This window comes from Pelodiscus sinensis, chromosome 7 (assembly GCF_049634645.1).
Source record: "Pelodiscus sinensis isolate JC-2024 chromosome 7, ASM4963464v1, whole genome shotgun sequence".
NCBI lineage: Eukaryota > Metazoa > Chordata > Testudines > Trionychidae > Pelodiscus > Pelodiscus sinensis.
This window is the reverse complement of record NC_134717.1, coordinates 20165241-20187343: the sequence shown is the minus strand read 5'-3', so window position 1 is coordinate 20187343 and position 22103 is coordinate 20165241.

Here is a 22103-nt window from a genome sequence, read left to right as displayed (position 1 = left end):
CAACTCTATATCTCTTTTTAAAATATTAGTGTGGTGGAGAAGCTGTTACAAAGTCTTAAGGAAGCAATGCTGTATTCAGAGAGGGGGGATTCAATAACAGTGAACATCTGAAAATGTATTTTATACCTGATAGTTTTAAATTAATTTTAAATGTCTCCCCTGGAATATCTCTCCTTGACTTCAGCTGCAGATTTTAGAGCACAGCTACCAGTTTGGGAGGAAAAGGGACCAATCTCTGGATGAAGGGAGATGCCCTAATGAGGAATGTATGGGAGCATGGCAGATACATAACCTCTCCTTCAAATATGGATTATATGGAGATAAGATTGAAAGGATGTCCTCCCCTAGCAACAGCTACCATCAGAGGGCATGTCTATACCGTGTTCAAGGAACGCAGCCGCTATTTTGAGAAAAAAAATGAAATAATTTCATTTTCACCATCCCTATAAAGCTTATTCTTCAAGGAATAAGGGATAGCTCAAAAGAGCACTTTATTTCAAAATTTGGAGCTGTATAGATGTGCCAAACTTTGAAATAGCCTCTTCCGAAATTAAATTGAAAAAAGATACACAATTTGCTTCTCACAAATTGCATATCTTTTTTCGATTTTAGAGTGTTGTCTAGACATATGAAAGTTTTGGTAACAGCCTTTGGGACCAATACAGAGGTACAAAGAATAAAGCAAGAAGTAGAATAGGGCATGTAAGTACTGTGCAGCATCTTAAAGATACATCTGAGGTAGAACTGTCCAGAGAAGTTTCAACAGAAGCATCATTTGTCAACTCCATCTGTCACACTGTCTGAAGTGGTTCACAACCTCAGGGCAAACAGTCAAGAAGCAGGCCAGAGACCCCAACTGGTGATGTGGTCTATAGTTGGATTTCATCAGCAACAAGCATGAACTAATAACATAGTGTAACAGTCTTATCATGGAGTCCCAGACTGGACTTTTGGGCATTTTAGTATTACCTTGCCACATAGGCAAGCTGGACTTAGCGATGGTTGGTTGTTATACACCAAAGCTCACAAAGTATTCAGATTGCTCCCAGTCCCATGAGACCAGTCATTTAGCACAGGCCAATTTGTACTTTAGATCTAATATAAAAAACGATGTTTGCAGCCAATCCTATTTTAAGATATCTAAGGATTTACTAAGGCTTTGTTGACATTTAAAAATTTAATATGAAGCCATGTCAGTGCTTTAAATTGAAAGTGTGGCCATGGCACAAGTGCTAAGAGAGAGATCTCCCAGAACTCTACATAAACCACCTCCACAAGTCTAGTAGCTATGGGTATGTCTACACTACCCCGCTAGTTCGAACTAGCAGGTTAATGTAGGCATACTGCACTTGCAAATGAAGCCCGGGATTTGAATTTCCCGGGCTTCATTTGCGTAAGCGGGGAGCCGCCATTTTTAAAACCCCGCTGGTTCGAACCCCGGGCAGTGCGGCTACACGGGGCTCGAACTAGGTAGTTCGGACTAGGCTTTCTATTCCAAACTACCGGTACACCTTGTTCCTAGTCCAAACTACCTAGTTCGAGCCCCGTATAGCCGCGCTGCATGGGGTTCGAACCAGCAGGGTTTTAAAAATGGCGGCTCCCCGCTTATGCAAATGAAGCCCGGGAAATTCAAATCCCGGGCTTCATTTGCAAGTGCGGTATGCCTACATTACCCTCCTAGTTCAAACTAGGAGGGTAGTGTAGACATACCCTAAGAGCGCTGTAGCCTGGTTTACACTGATGTTTTACAGCACTGTAACTTGCTGCGCTGGGGGGTATTTTTTCACATCCATGAGCCAGAACATTACAGCTTTGAAAAGTACCAGAACAGACTTAGCCTAAGGAAAGAAATGAGAGAGTTACTACAGATTGAACCTCTGTAAACTGGGACTGTCTGGTCTTGCAACATTCATAGTGCTGCTGGACCATGGGTATTCCTTGACTAGAGAGATCCGGTGGCTGGGAATATACTGGCAGGGGAGCGGGTGGCTGTGAGCCCTGCCGGTGGCTGGCAGCAAGTCCATCAGCTCTACCCAGGTGGCAGCATAGCACTCATTGTGTGTGTAAATGTATTCTAGGATTAGGACCTTTGTTACGCTGCCATAGTATGGCCATGGCTGCCACGATTCCATGGAGTGTGTTTAAGTGTCCTGCTCTGATATTAGATGCAGCCTTTATATTAATCATTTCTCTTTGCCTCCAGAAAAGCTCTGTAAGAATTATTAAAAGTGGAAAGAGAGGGTCTTAAATTTTTAATAGTTATCGGCTTCTTTCATTTTATTAACCACTTGTTTTAGGCAGCTACAAAAGAGCTTATTATTAAATAATACAAAGCCAAAAATGTCTTTTGCCTCATGAATATATAGCTCATATAGAATTTTTTGTTTGTGATACAATATGCAAATATTAGCTGAGCAAAAAATGATATTCAGAAACTATTTTATTTTATAATTCATATTTCTAAGAAATATAAATGGATGCTGTATCCAGTTTTCATTGAGATCCTATCAATTTTCCAGCTCGTTTGAGTGAGGTAAAAAGAGGTCAAGATACTTGCCCAAAATTACACAGCTATTCACTAGCTCAGCTGGCTACTAGGATTGGCTTTTTCTGATAGACAACATGTTCTCTTTAAACCACGCAGCTTCCCACAAAGCAGCAATAGAAAATGACAGTGTAATTGCTGGGTATTTTTCTTTCTCAAAGTTTTATCATATATATTTAAACTATTTTTTTTCCAAAATTCTGTGCTAAATAGCACTCTTAAACTGGACAAAGTACTATAAAATGTGTTCTGTAGGGAATAATACCAGACGGACAAAGGAATTAACTAAAGGCCCAATTTTGCTTCCTTAAAATCAGTGATAAATTTTCTAATTTAGCCCAATGGATTATACAGGATCAATCCAGAATGACTCAATGTAATAAACCTTTTTCACCTTCAGTTTATATGGCCTCTTCCTCAAGCACTGTTAAATCTGTGGCGTGGAATGTGTAGTATAACCTGCTTACAAGGCTATCACCAAAATGTCTACAATCACACTTAGCAGAGATTAGGAGGAGCAAAAATTAACATTGCTGGGGTTTAAGTTTTTAAAGTCTGGATTCACTTTGTAACTGTGAAAAGGCTGACATGCTAAACTAGTACTATCAGCATGCAAGCATTACAATTTGTGTTCTAGGCTTTCTGGGTGTAAACAATATGGATACTAAATATAGAGCTGTTTCTAGTGAAAACCTACTCTCTGAGGAAAAACACTATCTACCGCTTCTTCTACCTAAATATGCCTTAAATGACCAAGTAATGATCCAATTTCTAATGAAACTGCTATTCAGGGTGGTATAGCTATAGGCCCTAGTACATTATGTTCTGGAACGTTTTTTAAGCACAGGATTAAGTCTTGAAACATATTCAACTCTTGGTCTTCATAGCTATCTACAAATCTCTCTTTTTTAGTTTGAGTAAAATGGTATGCGACATCCTAATTCTTCTATGGCACCTGTCACTGGTGGGAAGAGGGAAAAGAGGGATGGTAAAAAAATAAAATCTTGAAACACAATGAAATATGCATCCAAAAAGGGTGAATCTGTATCTCCCCCTTCTGCCTGCTCTTTCATGTGGGGAGGGGAGCTCGGGTCAGCCCTAGCGGTATTCAATTTTTTTCTTTGGAAATTATGCTTTCTCTAAGGAGGTCAAACTATATGGTCATGATGGTCCCTTCTGACCTTAAAGTCTGTGAGTCCAATTTGTTCTAAAAATCAATTTGAATAAATGTGAACATTGTTTTGAAGTGTTAGGTTTAAGCTAAGAAGAATTGTGTTACTGAAATTAGGATCAGAATGATGGTAAATGAAAACCTCTTTTGTGATAGGCATTTCAAATACCCTAAAGTTCTGGTACTGCCATATAATAATATTAAACTCCTGGGCAATACTTTGCAAAAATGGCAAAATGATTGAATATTTATTGAAATAAAACCTGAAGTATTACTTTCTAATAATGTAGCCTTATATCTTTAATTCTTTTACAATTCCCTGACTGGTTGATGGCAAAGTGGCACTTCAGCTGTTAAAACTTCAGTGCCATTGCTTTAAACACAAGTTAGCAGAAGAGCTGCACCTTAGGCCACCAGTCTAGTCTAATAGGACATTCCCTTTGGGTATGTCTACACTACCCTCCTAGTTCGAACTAGGAGGGTAATGTAGGCATACCGCACTTGCAAATGAAGCCCGGGATTTGAATTTCCCGGGCTTCATTTGCATAAACGGAGCGCCGCCATTTTTAAAACACCGCTAGTTCGAACCCCGTGCAGCGTAGCTACATGGGGCACGAACTAGGTAGTTTGAACTAGGAAGATTAGTTCGAACTACCTAGTTCATGCCCCGTGTAGCCGCGCTGCACGGGGTTCGAACTAGTGGGGTTTTAAAAATGGCGGCGCCCCACTTATGCAAATGAGGCCTGGGAAATTCAAATCCCGGGCTTCATTTGCAAGTGCGGTATGCCTACATTACCCCGCTAGTTCGAACTAGCGGGGTAGTGTAGACATACCCTGAGTTCCTAGAATTGCATCATTGTGCAGAGAAGCAGAGAGGCTTGCACATGCTCACTGAAACGCCCTTTCAAACAGGAATATAGAGGGCTAGTGTAGGATGTGCACCTGTTGCCAAATCCCTTTGTGAGTCTGCCCTATAGGTGCTTTCTTAGGCCAGGTCTACCTGGAAGGTCAGCTTAAGGAAAACAACTCCAGCTATGTAAAATGAATAGCTGGAGTTGGCTTACTTTAGGTCACGGGTAGGCAATAATTTTAGCTGCCAGGGGGAGGGATTTCACTTCAGAAATTTTTTAAGTGGCCCCGGGCTGCCCCAGAAGTGCTGGGGCCTTGGGCAGAAGGGGTGAAGCCAGGACACTTTTGTGCTTCCCCGCCCGCAGATGCTGATTGGCCTGGGAGTGGGGGGAGCGTGTGATGTCTTTGCCACTCCCCAGAGAGAACCGCCAGCTGTTTTGAACATCAACCAGGGCCTGGGGAGCAGGAGAACCACAGGAAGTTTCTTGCTTCCTGCCCCTACCCTCAAGGGGCACATAGTACTGGAGTGGGAGAAGATTTTGCGTGCTTCCCTGTCTCCAGGCCCTGATTAGCTTTGGGGGCCAGGGAGCAGCAGGGCATCTGGAGGCTGGAAAAACCCACTTGGTGGTCTAGATCCAGCTTGTTGTGGACCTTTTGCCCACTCCTGTCTTAAGTTGAGCCGTGGCGGCATCCACACACTAGGAGTCCAACAAGAGCAAATGCTCTTATCGACTTCCCTCACTTCTTGCAAAAGGAGAAGTACCGGATTCCGGCAGGATCTGTCCCAAGCATTCAATTTACAGGTCTATACTAAACCCACTAAATCAAACACCAGAAATTCAACCTCCGGATTGTCAATCTTCCAATAAGTATAAAGGTGTCCTTACTAAGAAATGGAACCACTTCATTTTTGCTGGTCTGGGGATGCTCTTTATTGCAAACAGGTTCCTGGTTATCTTAATAGTAATGATTAAAAACAGAAGGTCACCTTCACCACTAGAGAAACATCATTCAGATTCTTCTTATTGAGTGAGCTGATGCATGAGGTGCAATTGAGGAAAATCACTTTGTTTTCTGACTTGATACAAAAAGAATGAAAAATTAGTAAATGGTTCTTCTTAGACCCTATTGGTGGACAGAATTCACCATTTGACTAGTAGGCTGTGTCTACATTGGCATGATCTTGTGCAAATACTCTTTAACACAAGAGTTCTTGCGTTAAAGTATTTGCACAAGAGAGCGTCTACACTGGCATGTGCCTTTGCGCAAGAGAAGTGCTTTTGTGCAAGAACATCCGTGCCAGTGTAGATGCTCTCTTGAGCAAGAAAGCGCCGATGGCCATTTTAGCCATCAGGCTTTCTTGTGCAAGAAATTCATGTTGCCTGTCTACACTGGCCTCTTGCGCAAGAACAGTTGCGCAAGAGGGCTTATTCCTGAGCGGGCGCATCATAGTTCTCGCGCAAGAAGCCCTGATTTCACACATTAGAACGTCGGTGTTCTTGTGGAAGAACTCCCCGCCAGTGTAGACAGGCAGCATGTTTTTGTGCAAAAGCAGCTGCTTTGGCGCAAGATCATGCCAATGTAGACACAGCTGTAAGGTGTCAAGTTAATGGTCCAACACTTACTACTGGGTATTCCCAATGATGTTCCCATAGAGCCTAGTGCTGCTTACTGCAGTGCTGCTGGCTGTTTGTATACCTTCTCAGCTCTCCTACTATAGTTGCAGGTGATATATGCCAGCCATGTGTTACTTCCCTTGTTTGTCTCACCACTATTTAACTCCACATTAGGAACCTTGTTTCCCTTGCAAAGAACATCTGCTGGTGTGAGAGGCATGCTTTTAATATGTTGATTTATCATTGTCAGATGCGGGGCTTTAATGCTGGAATTTGAATATTGTATTTAAGGCACTTTTGTGATTACAGATGTTTTACATATAAATTGCTTTATATTACCCAAAAAAATCTTTTGTTATTATAAGGCAGCCTCATGCCCACACATTTTACATTTTAATATCTTACTCTGCATTGCTAAATGGATGTGAATTGCTTTCTGTTTAAAATGGATGGGTGTGTGAAATAAAGGATCTGCAACTGCTGCTGCTATCAGAGGCAAAATTTTAATATCCTGGTTATTTTTCAGTTATTTTACTGATTGGACATAAAGTTATGGGTAATATTTATTACAAGAATGGATATCAGAAGACACCAGGTAGTGATCTGCAACTGCTACCCTAAGACTTTTATAAACCTAAAATCAACTTTCCACACATTTACTCTAGCTCATCTGGATTGTTTCACAGAGACTGCAATGCTGAGTACTGTAGTTGAAATAACACCACCATCTACTGGACATTCTATAAGTGTAGCAGATGCTTTAGGTAACAAAAAGGAAAGCATGTCAAATTTCCAAGATGTCTGCTTTTGAAATTATGGATACATTGTTTTGGCAAATCCTAGCTGCCTAATTATTATTTTTCACTAACAGTCTGTACTGATATGATTATAGAATGCTTTGTTATATTCTATTTAAGACACATAATTAATAAAGGCTAGCTAATAGGGTTGAGCTGACAGTGTGGGATGAGAAGAAAACAGAGAGCCTTTCCCACAGCAATTATGCTCCACGAAAAATACATTATTGTTATTGTTTCTGCTGATCCACTGCTAAGTCATGAGTGTTTGTTCACATGAACCCTGGAAACATCAAGGCCCAAATATAGGAAGTAATGTATGACAAAGACCCAAAAAGAGGGACACACAAATTATTCACGCAAGAAACCTCAGGGTTGCAGGATTTTTTGCTATGGTATGTATGTCTTTCTGTAATCTGTTTCAGGATTATTTCTGACATAAATAATAAAGAAGGCCAGATGTGTTTGGACGTAGGTAGTTTTGTGATTGAAATGAGTAATATCCCCAGAAAGGAGGCACGATGGAGAAGTATGGCTACTGAAGCCATGCAAAGATTCCCTCATGGATCCAAGAGTCACAAAGATGATTGAAGTGTTGGAAACCATCCATTATAGTGATAGGCTAGACAGACAGATTGCTTTAAGGCTAACACTAACAAAAAATAAATGTTAAGGGATGACTTGATTATATTCTGTAAGTACCTACAAAGGAACAAATGTTTAATAATGGGCTCTTCAATCTAACAGCAAAGGAACGAGTAGTCCTGTAGCACCTTAGAGACTAACAAATATACAAATGCACACACACACGTTCATGAGCTTTCATGAGCAAAACCCACTTCCTCAGACGAGTGCTGAAAAAGAGTGCAGAAAAAAGGGCGAACTTCCAAATTTATAACAGAAAAATTAAGATGGTGAGAGAAGAAAAACCCTGTCAAGTGCAGTGCCCATGCTGTGCTAATGAGACCTCTTGTGTGGGCTGTAAGTGTCCCATACTTAGCTTTTGATGTCATTTGGGTGTTGAATAAAATGGCCCATCTAGTTCATGTCTTTGTTGAAACCATGAGACACAGTGTCAAATTAGTAAACAAAGGCTAATTCCACAGTTTCTCTCTGTAGTTGGTTCCTGAAATTCCTTTCTAGAACAATGGCTAGTTTTAAATCCATTGAAGAGTGCCCCTGTAGGTTATAATGTGCTCCTATAGGCTTTTGTGCATTATCATTTCTGATATTCAACTTGTGTCCATTCAACCTTTGTCATAGGGTATGTTTACACTAGCTCGTTAGTTAGAGCTAGGTAGGCAAATGAGGGCAACCAGAGTTGCAAATGAAGTCCAGGATTTAAATATCCCGGGCTTCATTTGCATGTTCCCGGGCGCTGCCATTTTTAAATCCCCCTTAGTCTGAACTCCGTGCCCGCGGCTACACGCAGCACAGAGTAGGTAGTTCAAATTAGAGATCCTAATTCGAACTACCATTACTCCTCGTTCCAGATTTTAAAATGGCGGTGCCCGGGAACATGCAAATGAAACCCAGGATATTTAAATCCTGGGCTTCATTTGCAACTCCGGTTGCCCTCATATGCCTACCTAGCTCGAACTAAAGAGCTAGTGTAAACATACCCATAGAGACTATCCTGTATACAGTTTGTCTGATATACATGACAGAAGGGCATTTCTGGCACCTATCACATTAGAGGATGTGCAACTGTATGAGCTTCTGATGTGATGGCTTATGCGGCTAGGTCTTGGGATGGTGTGGCATATATAGGTGTGTGGACATGTTGGCAACGGGGTTTATTGCAGGGATGAATTCCTGGGTGAGCATGTCTGAGGTGTGATGTATGATTGCTGGAAAGAATTTGCTTCAGGTTAGAGGGGTTGTCTGTAGGACAGGACTGGCCTATCCCCCAAGGCCTGTGAGAATGAGAGACCATTTTCCATGATAGATTGTAGATTGTTAATGATGCACTGGAGGGATTTAAGTTGGGAGCTTCAGGTGATGACTAATGGTGTTCTGTTACCTCCTTTGTTGGGCCTATCATGAAGAAGCAGGTACCTGGTTACTCGTCTGTCTCTGTCAATCTGTTTCTTTCACTTCCCTAGGTGGATATTTAAGTTTTAAGAATTCTGATAGAGATCCTGTAGGTGTTTGTCTCTCTCTGGGATTGTAGCAAATCATAACAGCACAAGGTATAACAATCCAATAGACAGAATCTGAACTTAGACAAGTTCAGACTGGACATAAGACACAGGTTTTTAATGGTAAGTGTTATTACCCATTGGCACAATTTACCAAAGATTGGGGTGGATTCTCTATCACGGACAATTTTTAAACCAAGATTTGGTGTTTTTCTAAATGAACTGCTCTAGACGTTATTTTGGTTTAGTGCCATGGCCTGTGCAGGAGGCAAGATTAGATTATAAAAATATTTCCTTCTGGCCTTGGAATCTGAGAAGATAGTAAAACAGCCTATGGCTACTAAAGATGTTAAAATGCATTTAATTAAGTAAACATGTAACTACTAACATTTCAGTGCTTACACCAGGGGTGGGCAAAAGGGCCTCTGTGGGCTGGATTTAGCCCACCAAGTGGATTGATCCAGCCCACGGAGGCCCTGCTGCTCCCCCACCCCCAGGCCAATCAGTGCCTGGGGGTGAGGGAGCACAAAAAAAGTTTCCTCTGCCCTGCCATGAGTACATGGCACTTAGAAACATTGCACGCTCCTAGCATGGTGGGAGGAGACTTTGCATGCTCCCCCACCCCCAAGCCCTGATTGGCCTGGGGGCAGAAGGGGAAGTGCAATAATTCTTCTCCCACCACCAGCGGCATGGGTGCCTAGGGTGAAACTGGGGGGGAGGCAAACACTTCACTCACTCCCGCACTTCCAGACCAGTCATGGTCTGTGGGTGGGGAAGCAGAGAAGTGTCTTGGCCCCGCCCTTTCCACTTGAGGCATCACCCCTTTAGGTGCAGCCCTGGGCCACTTAAAAAATTTCTGACATGGCCCCCAGCAAAAAATTATTGACCACCCCTGGGTTACACAATTACACACGGGGCAACAGTCAGCTCCTGCCTACCTCTCTCCCCTGTTTCTGTAACCACCCCCAGATGGATTTGAATCTGGGACCTCTGAAGTAGTGTATAGGAGCCTCTACCCTCTGAGCTAAAAGCCACATGGCTCCCAGTCCATCTTGTAGAGATCTCTTGATCTTAACTGTTGCTGTGGTCTAGGTTCCACTTGCATTGATCAGTAACCACACTAGGTGTATGGGTTACACTTGATTCCTCTGACACAATTTATGTATGCTTGCCTGCATATTTCAAAGCAATTTGCTGTAGTGCATCCAATACAATAATCTTTTTTAGGAATAACATCACTAATAAAACTATACAGCAGATTATTTCCTTTTCTAGAAAGCCAGGACATCTCAATTCAGTTTTAGAAAAAAACAAATGACCCTGTGTTATAAAACCTTTAAACATCAGTAACAAGTCTTTCTTGGAGCTGCAGGAAGAATTAATTATTTACATGTTCCTCATTTACATGTTTCTCATTAACTTTTTGCCTACTGTTAACAAGAGATTTTTAAAAGAATTCTTTTCTATCTGTGATCAAAATTTACTACAGCCCCATTTCCAGGCAATATATTTAGCCGTTCCTTAATTATTTGCACTTAATCACAAAGTGACATTTGCAAACTGTAAGCACCACTAAAACACAGAAGATATTCCATAAATCCTTGCAAAGTCACATTGGTTCGTTAGTCCTGGATTCAACTGACAATTTGCCCCTGATGTTTTATGTGAAACTGATCCCATGGATAAATACCATTTTTTCTTTCAAAATTATATAAATTCTTAAAATAGTTCAGGGTCATGCACCATATGCCCATTTAAAGGCCAGATTCTGCTCTTACGTGGAATCACATCTTGCTTTTGAGAAGCCACAGTGTGATTAAAGCTATCAGAATTTGATTTTCATTAACAATTTCTTGTTTTCTGTGAAGCTAATTCTGGGAAACTTTCAGACTTTTGCAATGACTAGTCTTTTTGTCCTTCATGCTTTTGGCTTGTTCTCCATCACAGGATACTCATTGGAACTTCATAGTGTAACCCATCTGCCAGATGGACCTGGCAACAACAAGGGCTGGGTTCAACATCTATTGGTTCTTTTTAGCAATACAGACAGAACTGACTCAATTTCCTTCCTGGTAACCTAGGAAAATTACAGAGCACCCATGGGTGCCTCTAAGAGGCAATACTCATCAATTGTAAGCACAGAGTCTGAGTGTAGAAAAGACATTTCTAATGAAAGGGGAGATGTCACCCGACATTAATTAGGAAACATGCCTCAAGCAGGGTTCATAAACATAGAAAATGTTCTGCCTCACACTCAAGTTCTACAACTAAAAGTTTCTTTACTGTGCTCCCCTCTGCTTCTTCATCATACGCCATTCACAGCACTTGTACTTGATCAATGAAGAGTCAGAAGTGCATGTGCATGAGTTCACATCCCACCAAGGGAAGAAGAAACCTTCCTTGCTTTGCCATCTGAGTATTTGCTGTGGCTGGTCTCTCTGTCAACCCTGGCTCTGCTCTGCTGGCCACCCTGCCAGCCACCCATCAGTTACCGTCTGCTTCTCTGCTGTGTTTTGTGCAGGGCCTGATTCACTAGGCATGCTCCAGGAAGAACACCCACCTAGAGGATCCTGCCGGGGCTTAGGCATGATCCTGGGCATCAGGACTTCGGTGGCTGTCTATGGTCGCTGGTAGATTTGTAGACATCTAGAGTATTCTATCAGTGAAAACTTGGCTACCAGGGAATTTACATGAATATGGGATAGGTGATAGCTGAAGTGGGGGAGGGGGGAGTTGATAATCAGCATTTTGGATTTAGGTACCTAGAATGGCAATTAGGCACCTAAAACCCTTGGGGGAACTAGCTCTCAAGACTTTGAACTTGTACGAATGCTTACTATACCTGTGTAAAGGAAATGCCTTCATGAATCAAACTGTTGAATAATTTGGTCCATCACTGGCTAGTACAAGATACCTCAGGGTAAATCTCAGGAAACTCCCTAATGACCAACCATGATGCAACTTGTTCATACTAGAAACTCTAACTAGCCCAGTGGCTGGTTTATGCCTAGAAGAGTTTATACCCATTATAAATTTTAAAGCTCTTTCACATAATTGTATATATCCTTTTTATTCACATAGATCCTTTTTTTAAACTTTTGCATATAGTAAATTCATTTCTGTGTGATGCTATCAAATATCATAGATTTAAGATAAATTACTGAAGTAAATTGCACTGAAACAGTTTACTGGAAACAAAATAAAATCATGACTAGGTGATGAATGACTTCATTCTATAGTCTTAGACCAATTATTTAACAAAGCATTTGCTACATTTGACTTCAGGCCAAGCAACAATGTAATCTGATATATAGCAGCATAAAAAATGCACAAGTTGTAATGCATCAGAGGGCATACAACAAAAGCAAAGCACATTTTAAATAGGGTTACAAATCAGTTATGTTAATAATTTAATCTATGTTATTTGGTGGATGCCACCAAACATAACAAAGTACTATAATGTCATGAATCATAAACACCATATACCTTACTGTGGCTGCCTGAATTAATTTATTTGGCGAGATTTTATTCCCAGTAATAATTGTGGGTTCAATACATGGGAGTTGCAAACAAATGGGGTGGAAACAAAACCCTTCCCTTTTTAATGGCTAGAAAGAGGTGACTTGAAATCTTTTCTGTTGTAATATGGAGTTGTGTATGGAAAGTGTTGAGAAATGTGACACATTCTCAATAATGAGTGACTTGTGAGTTATGATTCTTTGGTTCTATAATCAGGTCTTGTGTAGTGTCACACAACCACTTACTTCCCTGTGTCTATCTGTCAGGTGGATCTAAAAATATGTACCTCAGTGTAAGAGGGCAACTGTCCCACTCTAGCAAGGGATGGGTTAAAGCAGGCTGGAGACAGCCTGTGCAAACCCTTCCAATCAGAGAGAGGCTTATAGAAAGCCAATCAAAGGGTGGGATGCTGGGACAGTCCTGTTTATAAGGAGCTGCTCAGCAGAGCAGAGGGCAGTTGGGTCCTGACCAGCAAGGGCGCAGGATGTGTTCTCTGGGAAAAGCACCTTACGTGGAGATGTTCTAAGCAGTCTCAGGAGAGCTAGAGAGAGAAGCTCCTTCCTGAAACCTCCCAGGCTGAGGAGCTTGATATAAGACTGCTACCTGAGGTCTCTGAGCCAGGGCCCAGAGTAGTGTGTGGATCTGGGTGCCCCCTTTCCTCCTTCCACCACATTTTCTCACACTGAAGCATTGTCTATATAGACTGCCAGGCCTACCAATGGTGGGAAATAAAGGAGGTAACTACCTTAAGGCCCAGTGGTTCCTGGCTGCTATTGCTACTACTGCAGCAGAAGCAGTGCCTAGAGTTTCAGACCCTTTAAATTCCCTCCAGTGCTTTGCATGGCATTCTCTGGGCAGCTCTTAGGGCTGGCTGGCAAAGCAGGGTCACTATGCAGCATGCTCTAGGAAGTGCTAAGGGTTGGGGGGATGCCATGGTCTGGGCAGCACTGAGATTTGGCTTCCTTGCTCCTGCCCCTGCCCCTGCCCCTTCTTCCTGAGGCTTTGCCCCTTTCTAGGCATTTGGAGCTGGGTTTCATGCTTGCCAAGGGCCCAGTGAGGCTGTTGGCTCCCCTGCAAACTGCAGCTTGCCCCTGAAGCAAGAAGCTAGACTTTGGGACTGAGTTGGCCATAGTAGCAGGTAAAAGGACAGAACTACTGATACCCGCTGAAGGAAGTGAGAACTGAGTAGTGGGAACTGGTGAGGGCAGTGTCCTGAAGAGGACCCTGCAGACCAAGGAATGATGCAGGTCATGAGACAAAGGATGGAGACAGCAGTGACAACAGGCGAGACAGTGGCCAGAGGGTGGTGCACTGCAACAAACTGAGCTAATTCCCAATGTGACCAGCAGGAGGCACTGCAGCAGGGACCTGACCCTGTTATATTCAGATACCTTCAGTACTACTTTGATTAATGGGCCTGTCATCCAGCCTCCTGCACAGGCAAAGAAGGGGCAATAGGTGAAGATGAAAGAAGCTCTCAGAGAATGCAAACACTACAGCCCAGATCCTAAATACTTTTGACAAACTGGACCTATGGACAAGAGCTGTGCTTGTGGTAGGTTCCTTCTGTGACACCTGTGAAATGTCTTTGGACAGAGTCATCAAGGATAGGAGAACTGTCAGTGAATCTAGTAATACCTACACTGTGAGAACTCTCACATATTCATACAGCAGTTGCAGAAGACTACTATGCTGCTAAGGCTGTAGTGGAGGACAGTGACTGGATTGGCTAACACTCCAACCTACAGAAAGATTCTTTCCTCTCTTCTGGTCAATTGCACAGAATCTTCCCGCACTATACTTGGGCTGGACACGAGTCCCATGATTTGCCCCTTTCTTTTGTAAAGCATACTGAAAACAGAAAAGAGAGAAGAAAATTGCCACAGAAGTAGAAAGCATCTTTGCTAGAATTAAAACATATTGCATTAGTATGTTATACATTAGGAAAGTCTGTCTTGGCACTAAGTGGTTTCTCATGAGTACATTGTACAGTACATATCTACTTTGTGCTCAGAATGAAATCATGTACATCTCATTCTAAACAACCACATTTCAATTCTTTTGATGCCAAACCTACCCAAAAGGATCTGACCAGTTGAAGAAACTCTGCTTAGTTGTACACCATCAAATAATTCAATCATAAGAATAGGAATGACATATGTCTGTGATGGAACAATTATAAAAATATCAAATTGCAAGAAAATTAAGTTAATAAAGATATCTTTAGAAGAGAAGCTCTTTTTTGTTCAGACTATGTTAGCTCCCAAAGAAAGCCCATTTGAATGAGATACCCTTCTAGTCCTATGGAAAAAATGTGAAGTTTAGGCATTGGATGCTGTCTATAAAAGAGTTCAGATTGATACTTCACTATTATTGTTGGGGTTGAATTAGGGCTCATGCTAGGGTAGTAAATAAATCAGAGGTTGTGCAGAATTTCCTACTGGATATTAATTTAAAGTCCTGTGAGTTTCAAAGAGTGTGAAACTGATGCTATACAATTTAAATACATTGTAAATATGATGAAAACCCCATGAAGGAAAAGGCATTTATATGATCATTTTTTTAAAAAGGATGAATTCTTGTCTGAGATATAGCTAGAGTCAGAATGCCAATATCCTATATTTATCAGCTTAAAAACAATGTAAAATATAAAAACAAAAATAAATTCTCTCCCTTTGCAAAATGTTTTCCTTGATCAAGCAGGTCCACTGAGTCACAGGTGACTAATGCCAGTTCTTAATGTCAGATTATAGTAATGCTTCTAAAAATCATCAGAGGATAAAGAAGAGAAAATGGTATTAATAAATGGCAATGAGAAGAGCAGCTGAATGTAGACAAGATTTAGGTCTGGTAAATATTAGAAGCCATGGGCTCAATGCTTAATAAAAAAGCTCCCCACAGTAAAAAGTGGCAATAAAAGAGTTGACCTAGATAAGGTCAGAAAAAAAAGATAGTAGAAAATGGACAAACCAAAGGCTAGAGGAAATGGAAAAGGCATTTTAAAAAGAAACCTGCCTGTAAAAAATGTGGACAGAAGTACTGTTATTTAGACACAGCCCACTGTCTGCTTCCCCTAAAAGCCAAATGGATTTGTAAAATAAAGTTATTATTCCTTTTTGTTTTACATTGGAATGGCTGTTTACTTTAGTAAAATTATTTTATGACATGAATATTATTGGAATTATAATAATTATTCTTTATTATAAATCCTGCCCACTCCGGTAGCATCTGTACAGCCAACACAGGCTGTAATTCTGTTTCACTGACATTTCCAAGGGAACAGAAGATAAATTCTAGATCTCCCACTTTTTAAAATCAACTGAGATAATATATTTAAAATGCTTCTGCTGGTTTTGAGTACCCAGTATTCTTACTTCTTTCTGAAAGATCCTGTAATGAATCTAGCCCTAACATCTATGAAAGATGAAAAATTCTGTACTTGTGAAGTGCCTGAAAGTGCATTCCTTGAGTACATAAAATTCCTACAGAAGTGAGAGTCCTGTGGCTTTCCAAGACCAGGCCCTAAGTAAGGGTATGTCTACACTACCCCGCTAGTTCGAACTAGCGGGGTAATGTATGCATACCGCACTTGCTAATGAAGCCCGGGATTTGAATTTCCCGGGCTTCATTAGCATAAGCGGGGAGCCGCCATTTTTAAATCCCCGCTGCTTCGAACCCCGTGTAGCGCGGCTACACGGGGCTCGAACTAGGTAGTTCGGACTAGGGTCCTATTCCGAACTACCGGTACTCCTCGTGAAACGAGGTGTACCGGTAGTTCGGAATAGGCACCCTAGTCCGAACTACCTAGTTCGAGCCCCGTGTAGCCGCGCTACACGGGGTTCGAAGCAGCGGGGATTTAAAAATGGCGGCTCCCCGCTTATGCTAATGAAGCCCGGGAAATTCAAATCCCGGGCTTCATTAGCAAGTGCGGTATGCATACATTACCCCGCTAGTTCGAACTAGCGGGGTAGTGTAGACATACCCTTAGTCTCTGTCCTTTCAGAGTTCTCTTTTGGGATCTGTCCTTTCTAAATTTTCCCATCAGGTAAAAATCCAGTGAAATCAATGGAGCTACACTGATAACTTCAACTGAGAACATGGCCCTGTACCCCCCCTGACTTATTTTGTTTCAATTATTTTTCAGGATAGACTAAATCAATGCTGTGCAGTCAATATTCAGTTTCACATTTCTTTCCACTAGCAGAGATGACTCATTAACTCATCTTATTAAAAGTAGAAGAGTAGCCAAAGCGACTTACAAACAATGAAAGTGAGAGAGAAACCCCACTGCTTGTGAAAATTCCACCCCAGAGCTGGATATTAAATAGTTTGCTGAGACTGGCCAATTGGAAGATTGTTTTTAGTATTATGGTTGTTGGTTCTATATACTGAGAGGTCATTATCAGGAAGGCAAAGTCTATTTTCAGCAAATTCAAAGATGCAAAACCACTAATTACAGATCTATATTTAGAATGAATTGCATCTTATACTTCCAAGGTCAGGGGAACCCATACCACCAAAGTATCATGTCTGATATCCAGACCATATCACAGTGAATGTAATGTCATGTAATGTACTCCCAATGAATATATTGTTTCTCACTAATGCTGAACCCTTGCCATTTAGGACTTCATGTCAACAACATTGATAAAACTCAGATCCTATTGATACAAAAGTCCATTGTCTTAATATGTCAAGTAAAGAAATATCTTCCATCCATATCTGGAGGTATATGGCCTGTGATCTACATCTGACCAGGTTCGATTCAGAACAGATGGGAAGGGAACAGCTATGCACTCGCACAATGATTATATTTTCCACTACAACAACAACAAAGGATTAGAGCCAGATCTGCAGTACAGCCTCTTTTCTCTCTGAGTTTAGTAATCTTACAGGTCTCACCCATACTAACTCCCACCACCGATCTAATCTAGGTCACTTCAGCTACGCAAATAGCATAGCTGAAGTCGACATACTTACCATAGCATCTTGTGTGCAGTAAAGACAGCAGAGGCTGCTCTCCTGTCAACGTCAGCTAATTTTATTGTCTTGGTGGAATACCAGTGACAATAGGAGAGTGCTGGGAGATTGATTTATCACGTCTAACTGATAATTAGATCGACTGCTGCAGTGTAGATCACTGGCATAGAGGAGACAAGCCCTCGGAATCACTGTTCAAAGTGTAAGGAGAAAAGTTGAGAAAAGGATGAACACAATGACCCTCAACCTTAGAAAAAGTTCCCGTGGGTGATGGCTGAGGTGCAGTATCAGTTGAGAGGTATGGAGATATTCACATTGTTGTTGCCAGTGTAATATCTGTTCTGGAGATAAAATTAGGGTTTAATTCACTGGCACAAGTTGGACTTCCCTGGTTCGACACCCTCAGGACCTGACTGGTGCCAAACAGGAGCATTTGGTGGACCAAGGAAGGTCCCTGGCCACAGGCTCCCCATCCCACTGCTCCTCCCTAGTGGTGGATCTGCTTTCACTTCAGCTGACTCCCCTGCCTCCAGTCCCACCTGGTCCCCTCACCATTTGACCCCACTACTGCCAACCAGCTCTGGCTCTGGCAGCCTGGCCAGGGCTGGTGCCAGACACCGACTCCGTCTGGACTGCTGGACACTGGCCCTGGTCCCCCTGCAACTGACACTAGCCCTCTTGCCACAAGGCTCCCAGCCTGGGGCTCTCTAGTCTAAGAATATCCATGATCCTAGTGGACGCTAGTTTTGGGAGGTACAAATTGTATTGTCAGTGTTACCTTGCCCAGCCACTAAATTTCACAAAATAGCCAACTCAGTTCAATTGTGCTAGGTCACTTATGATATAGTACATTTGATTACCAATTATAAACTTTTCAAATCATCAGCATGAAGAGACAAAATAAAAAAAATTTGAACTTTTGAAATGGATCTCTATCTTTTGAAATACCAGCTATGATGTGTGATGTCACTAAATATACTATATATTACAAAGAGTTTCCATTAAAGGTTTAGAAAACCCACTTGCCATAATCTCTTTGGCTGTGTCTACATTGGCAAGATTTTGTGCAAAAGCATTTGCTTTTGCGCAAAATCTTGCCACCTGTCTACAACTGGCCATGAGTACTTGCGCAAGAACACTGACATTCTAATGTAGGAAATCAGTGCTTCTTGCGCAAATACTCTGACACTCCCACTCAGGAGTTCTTGTGCAAGAACTGTTCTTGTGCAAGAGGCCAGGCAATGTTAATTTCTTGCGCAAGAAAGCCCAATGGCTAAAATGGCCATCTGAGCTTTCTTGCGCAAGAGAGCATCTACACTGGCACGGATGCTTTTGCGCAAAAGCACATCTCTTGAGCAAAGGCACATGCCAGTGTAGACGCTCTCTTGCGCAAATACTTTAACAAAAGTATTTGAGCAAAATCATGCCAGTGTAGACGTAGCCTTTGCGGCTCATTTTCTATGTGTAGATGTGCATATATCAGATAAGAATAAATCACAGTAGGAAAGAATAACACCTGAAATATTCTCCATTCTTGAGTGAACATATAAGCAAAGAAACTGGTCAGGAAATTGCCCTATATTGTTTATGTGCATTGTCTAAAAGTTATTACCATTCATTGTGCTTCACCCTCTATAAGTATGCACACTTGAAGTTTAATTATGTATGCTCGGTTTTTATTATATATTTTGCATTTATTATTTATACTTAGTAGTGCCTAAAATGAGTTGGGCACTGTTCAAAGATAGAAGATGAGAGTGCCTCTGGGCCAATGTGCTTAGGGTTAAATCCATTAAAAGACTCAAGTGTTGGAATGCCTAATTTCTAGGCACCTTGCCAATTAATAGAATCCACAGCCCTTATGAACTCAGGCTCCCAATGCAATGTATGGGGAGACAGAGGTCCCCAAGAATGAGGGCTGCAAGCTGAATAAGAGCCAATCAATCTACCCAATAGCATATGGCAAGGAAAAGAGTGTGGCCTAAAATTTACACATTTAAGGGCACATCTACATTATAGAGAAGGTCAATGCTGCTGTAGTTGATCTTCCAGTGTTTGATTTAGCAGGTCTACTGGGGACATGCTAAATAGAATGCTGAAAGTGCCTCCATTGACACCGGTATTCCTCACTGTCATGAGGAATAAGGGAAGTCAATGGAAGCATTTTTCTTGTCAACCTCCTGCAGTGAGGATGGTGCCAGATAAGGTATTCACCCAACACATGGGAAATTGAACTTCATGGGAATTTGGAGTTATCAGGCAACCCCTCCTCCCCCCTCCCGCCCACAGAGGAATTGGCCAGACAATGGGCTACAGTCACTACTAAGGGAAGTGGCTGGACAGTGGATCACAGAGTGAGGACTGAAGAGGACTCCATGTGAGTGACTGTCTACTTCATGGATTCTGCTCACTGTATAACACATGTAAAAATAAATAGGGTGTTGAACGTGTCATGTTAGCATCAATTTTTCTTTAATTTTTTTATAATTAATATAAGCTAATTTCCCTCTTTTTTTTGGACCTGCCATTGCTCCCTTGATTTCTAGTACCACGCCTTGCCTAATATTCTTAAGTTTGCCCCCCCATGCACTTCTTTTTATTCTGTTGAGTTAGCTTGATTTTTTTGTTGCAGAAAAATGCTGATTGAATTAGCTCAGGGCTAGTGCAATATATTTCTACCCATACCAGTTACTCATATCAACACTTGGGGTATGTCTAGACTGCATCCCTCTGTCGGCAGAGGGATGCAGATTAGGCAGGTCGACATTGCAAATGAGGCAGGGATTTAAATATCCCGTGCCTAATTAGCATAAAAATGGCTTCCACTTTTTGCTGACTCAGCATTTTGTCAGCAAAAAGTGGCAGTCTAGAGGGGAATCTGTCAAGAAAGAAAGCCTTTTTTGACAGATCCCTTATGCCTCCTGCAAGGAGGTTTACAGGATCTGTCGAAAAAGGCTTTCTTTCTCGACAGATCCCCCTCTAGACTGCCACTTTTTGCCTACAAAGTGCTGAGTCAGCAAAACACGGCAGCCATTTTATGCAAATTAGGCACAGGATATTTAAATCCCTGCCTCATTTCCAATGTCGACCTGCCTAATTTGCATCCCTCTGCTGACAGAGGGATGCAGTCTAGACATACCCTTGGAGAGGTTCTACACTATCTTTTGCTCTGAAAGAAATCACTTCCAGAATGGTGACTAGATTAAGTTGATCTAGTCCAGCAGTTCTCAAACTTTTTGGGCTCCAGAGCCCTTTACATGCGTAAAAATTTATGCAGAGCCCCAGTGGTCCACTGATTGTATGTGTTGTACCTATCAATGTTTCCAGTTTGTCAACGTTGCAGAGCCCCTGGAGATGTCTCGCGGAGTCCTGGGTCTCCGCGGAGCAGTTTGAGAAACACTGATCTAGTCTATAACCTTTTTTTGTAACTATAATGGGAGTGGGGAAAGCACCATGCAAATGTTAGATATACTATTTCCTTGCCCGTGCTGTATCTCTGCTTACTTCTTGACTAGGACTTTAACAGGGTTCAAAAAAGAGCTAGATAGACTCATGGGGTATGTCTGCACTACGCCGCTAGTTCGAACTAGCGGGGTAATGTAGGCATACCGCACTTGCAAATGAAGCCCAGGATTTGAATTTCCCGGGCTTCATTTGCATAAGCGGGGCGCCACCATTTTTAAAACCCAGCTGGTTCGAACCCCGTGCAGCGCGGCTACATGGGGAACGAACTAGGTAGTTCGAACTAGGCTTCCTAGTTTGAACTACCGTTACTCCTCGTGGAATAAGGAGTAACGGTAGTTTGAACTAGGAAGCCTAGTTCGAACTACCTAGTTCGTGCCCCGTGTAGCCGCACTGCACGGGGTTCGAACCAGTGGGGTTTTAAAAATGGCGGCTCCCCGCTTATGCAAATGAAGCCCGGGAAATTCAAATCCCGGGCTTCATTTGCAAGTGCGGTATGCCTACATTACCCTCCTAGTTCGAACTAGGAGGGTAGTGTAAACATACCCATGGAGATTAGGTCCATCAATGACTATTAGCCAGGATGGGTAGGAATGGTGTCCCTAGCCTCTGTTTGTCTGGAAATGGATGACAGGAGAGGAATTATTTGATGATTACCTGTTGTGTTCCCTCCCTCTGGGTCATCTGGTAATGGCCACTGTCAGCAGACAGGATATTGGGCTAGATGAACCCTTGTAAGATGGCGTCCACTTTCTTTGTTCCCTCAACCCCTGAGTAGATTTGCCTAGCCCCAGACCACTTTCCCGTGGCCCCAGAGCCATCTTTTCCCTTACCTCAGGATCTCAGCGTACATACCCCTGACGCCAGCAAGGAGCTGCCTTCAACTCCCTGAGTCTCTGCTTGCAATATTGTTCTGTCCACAGTGCTTGCTACCTTCAGCTCACAAGACAGCCAGTCCATCTCCCTCCTCAAGCTTCAGGGAGTAACTGAAGCTGCTTTTCTGAAGCTCTCTTATGTAGGCCA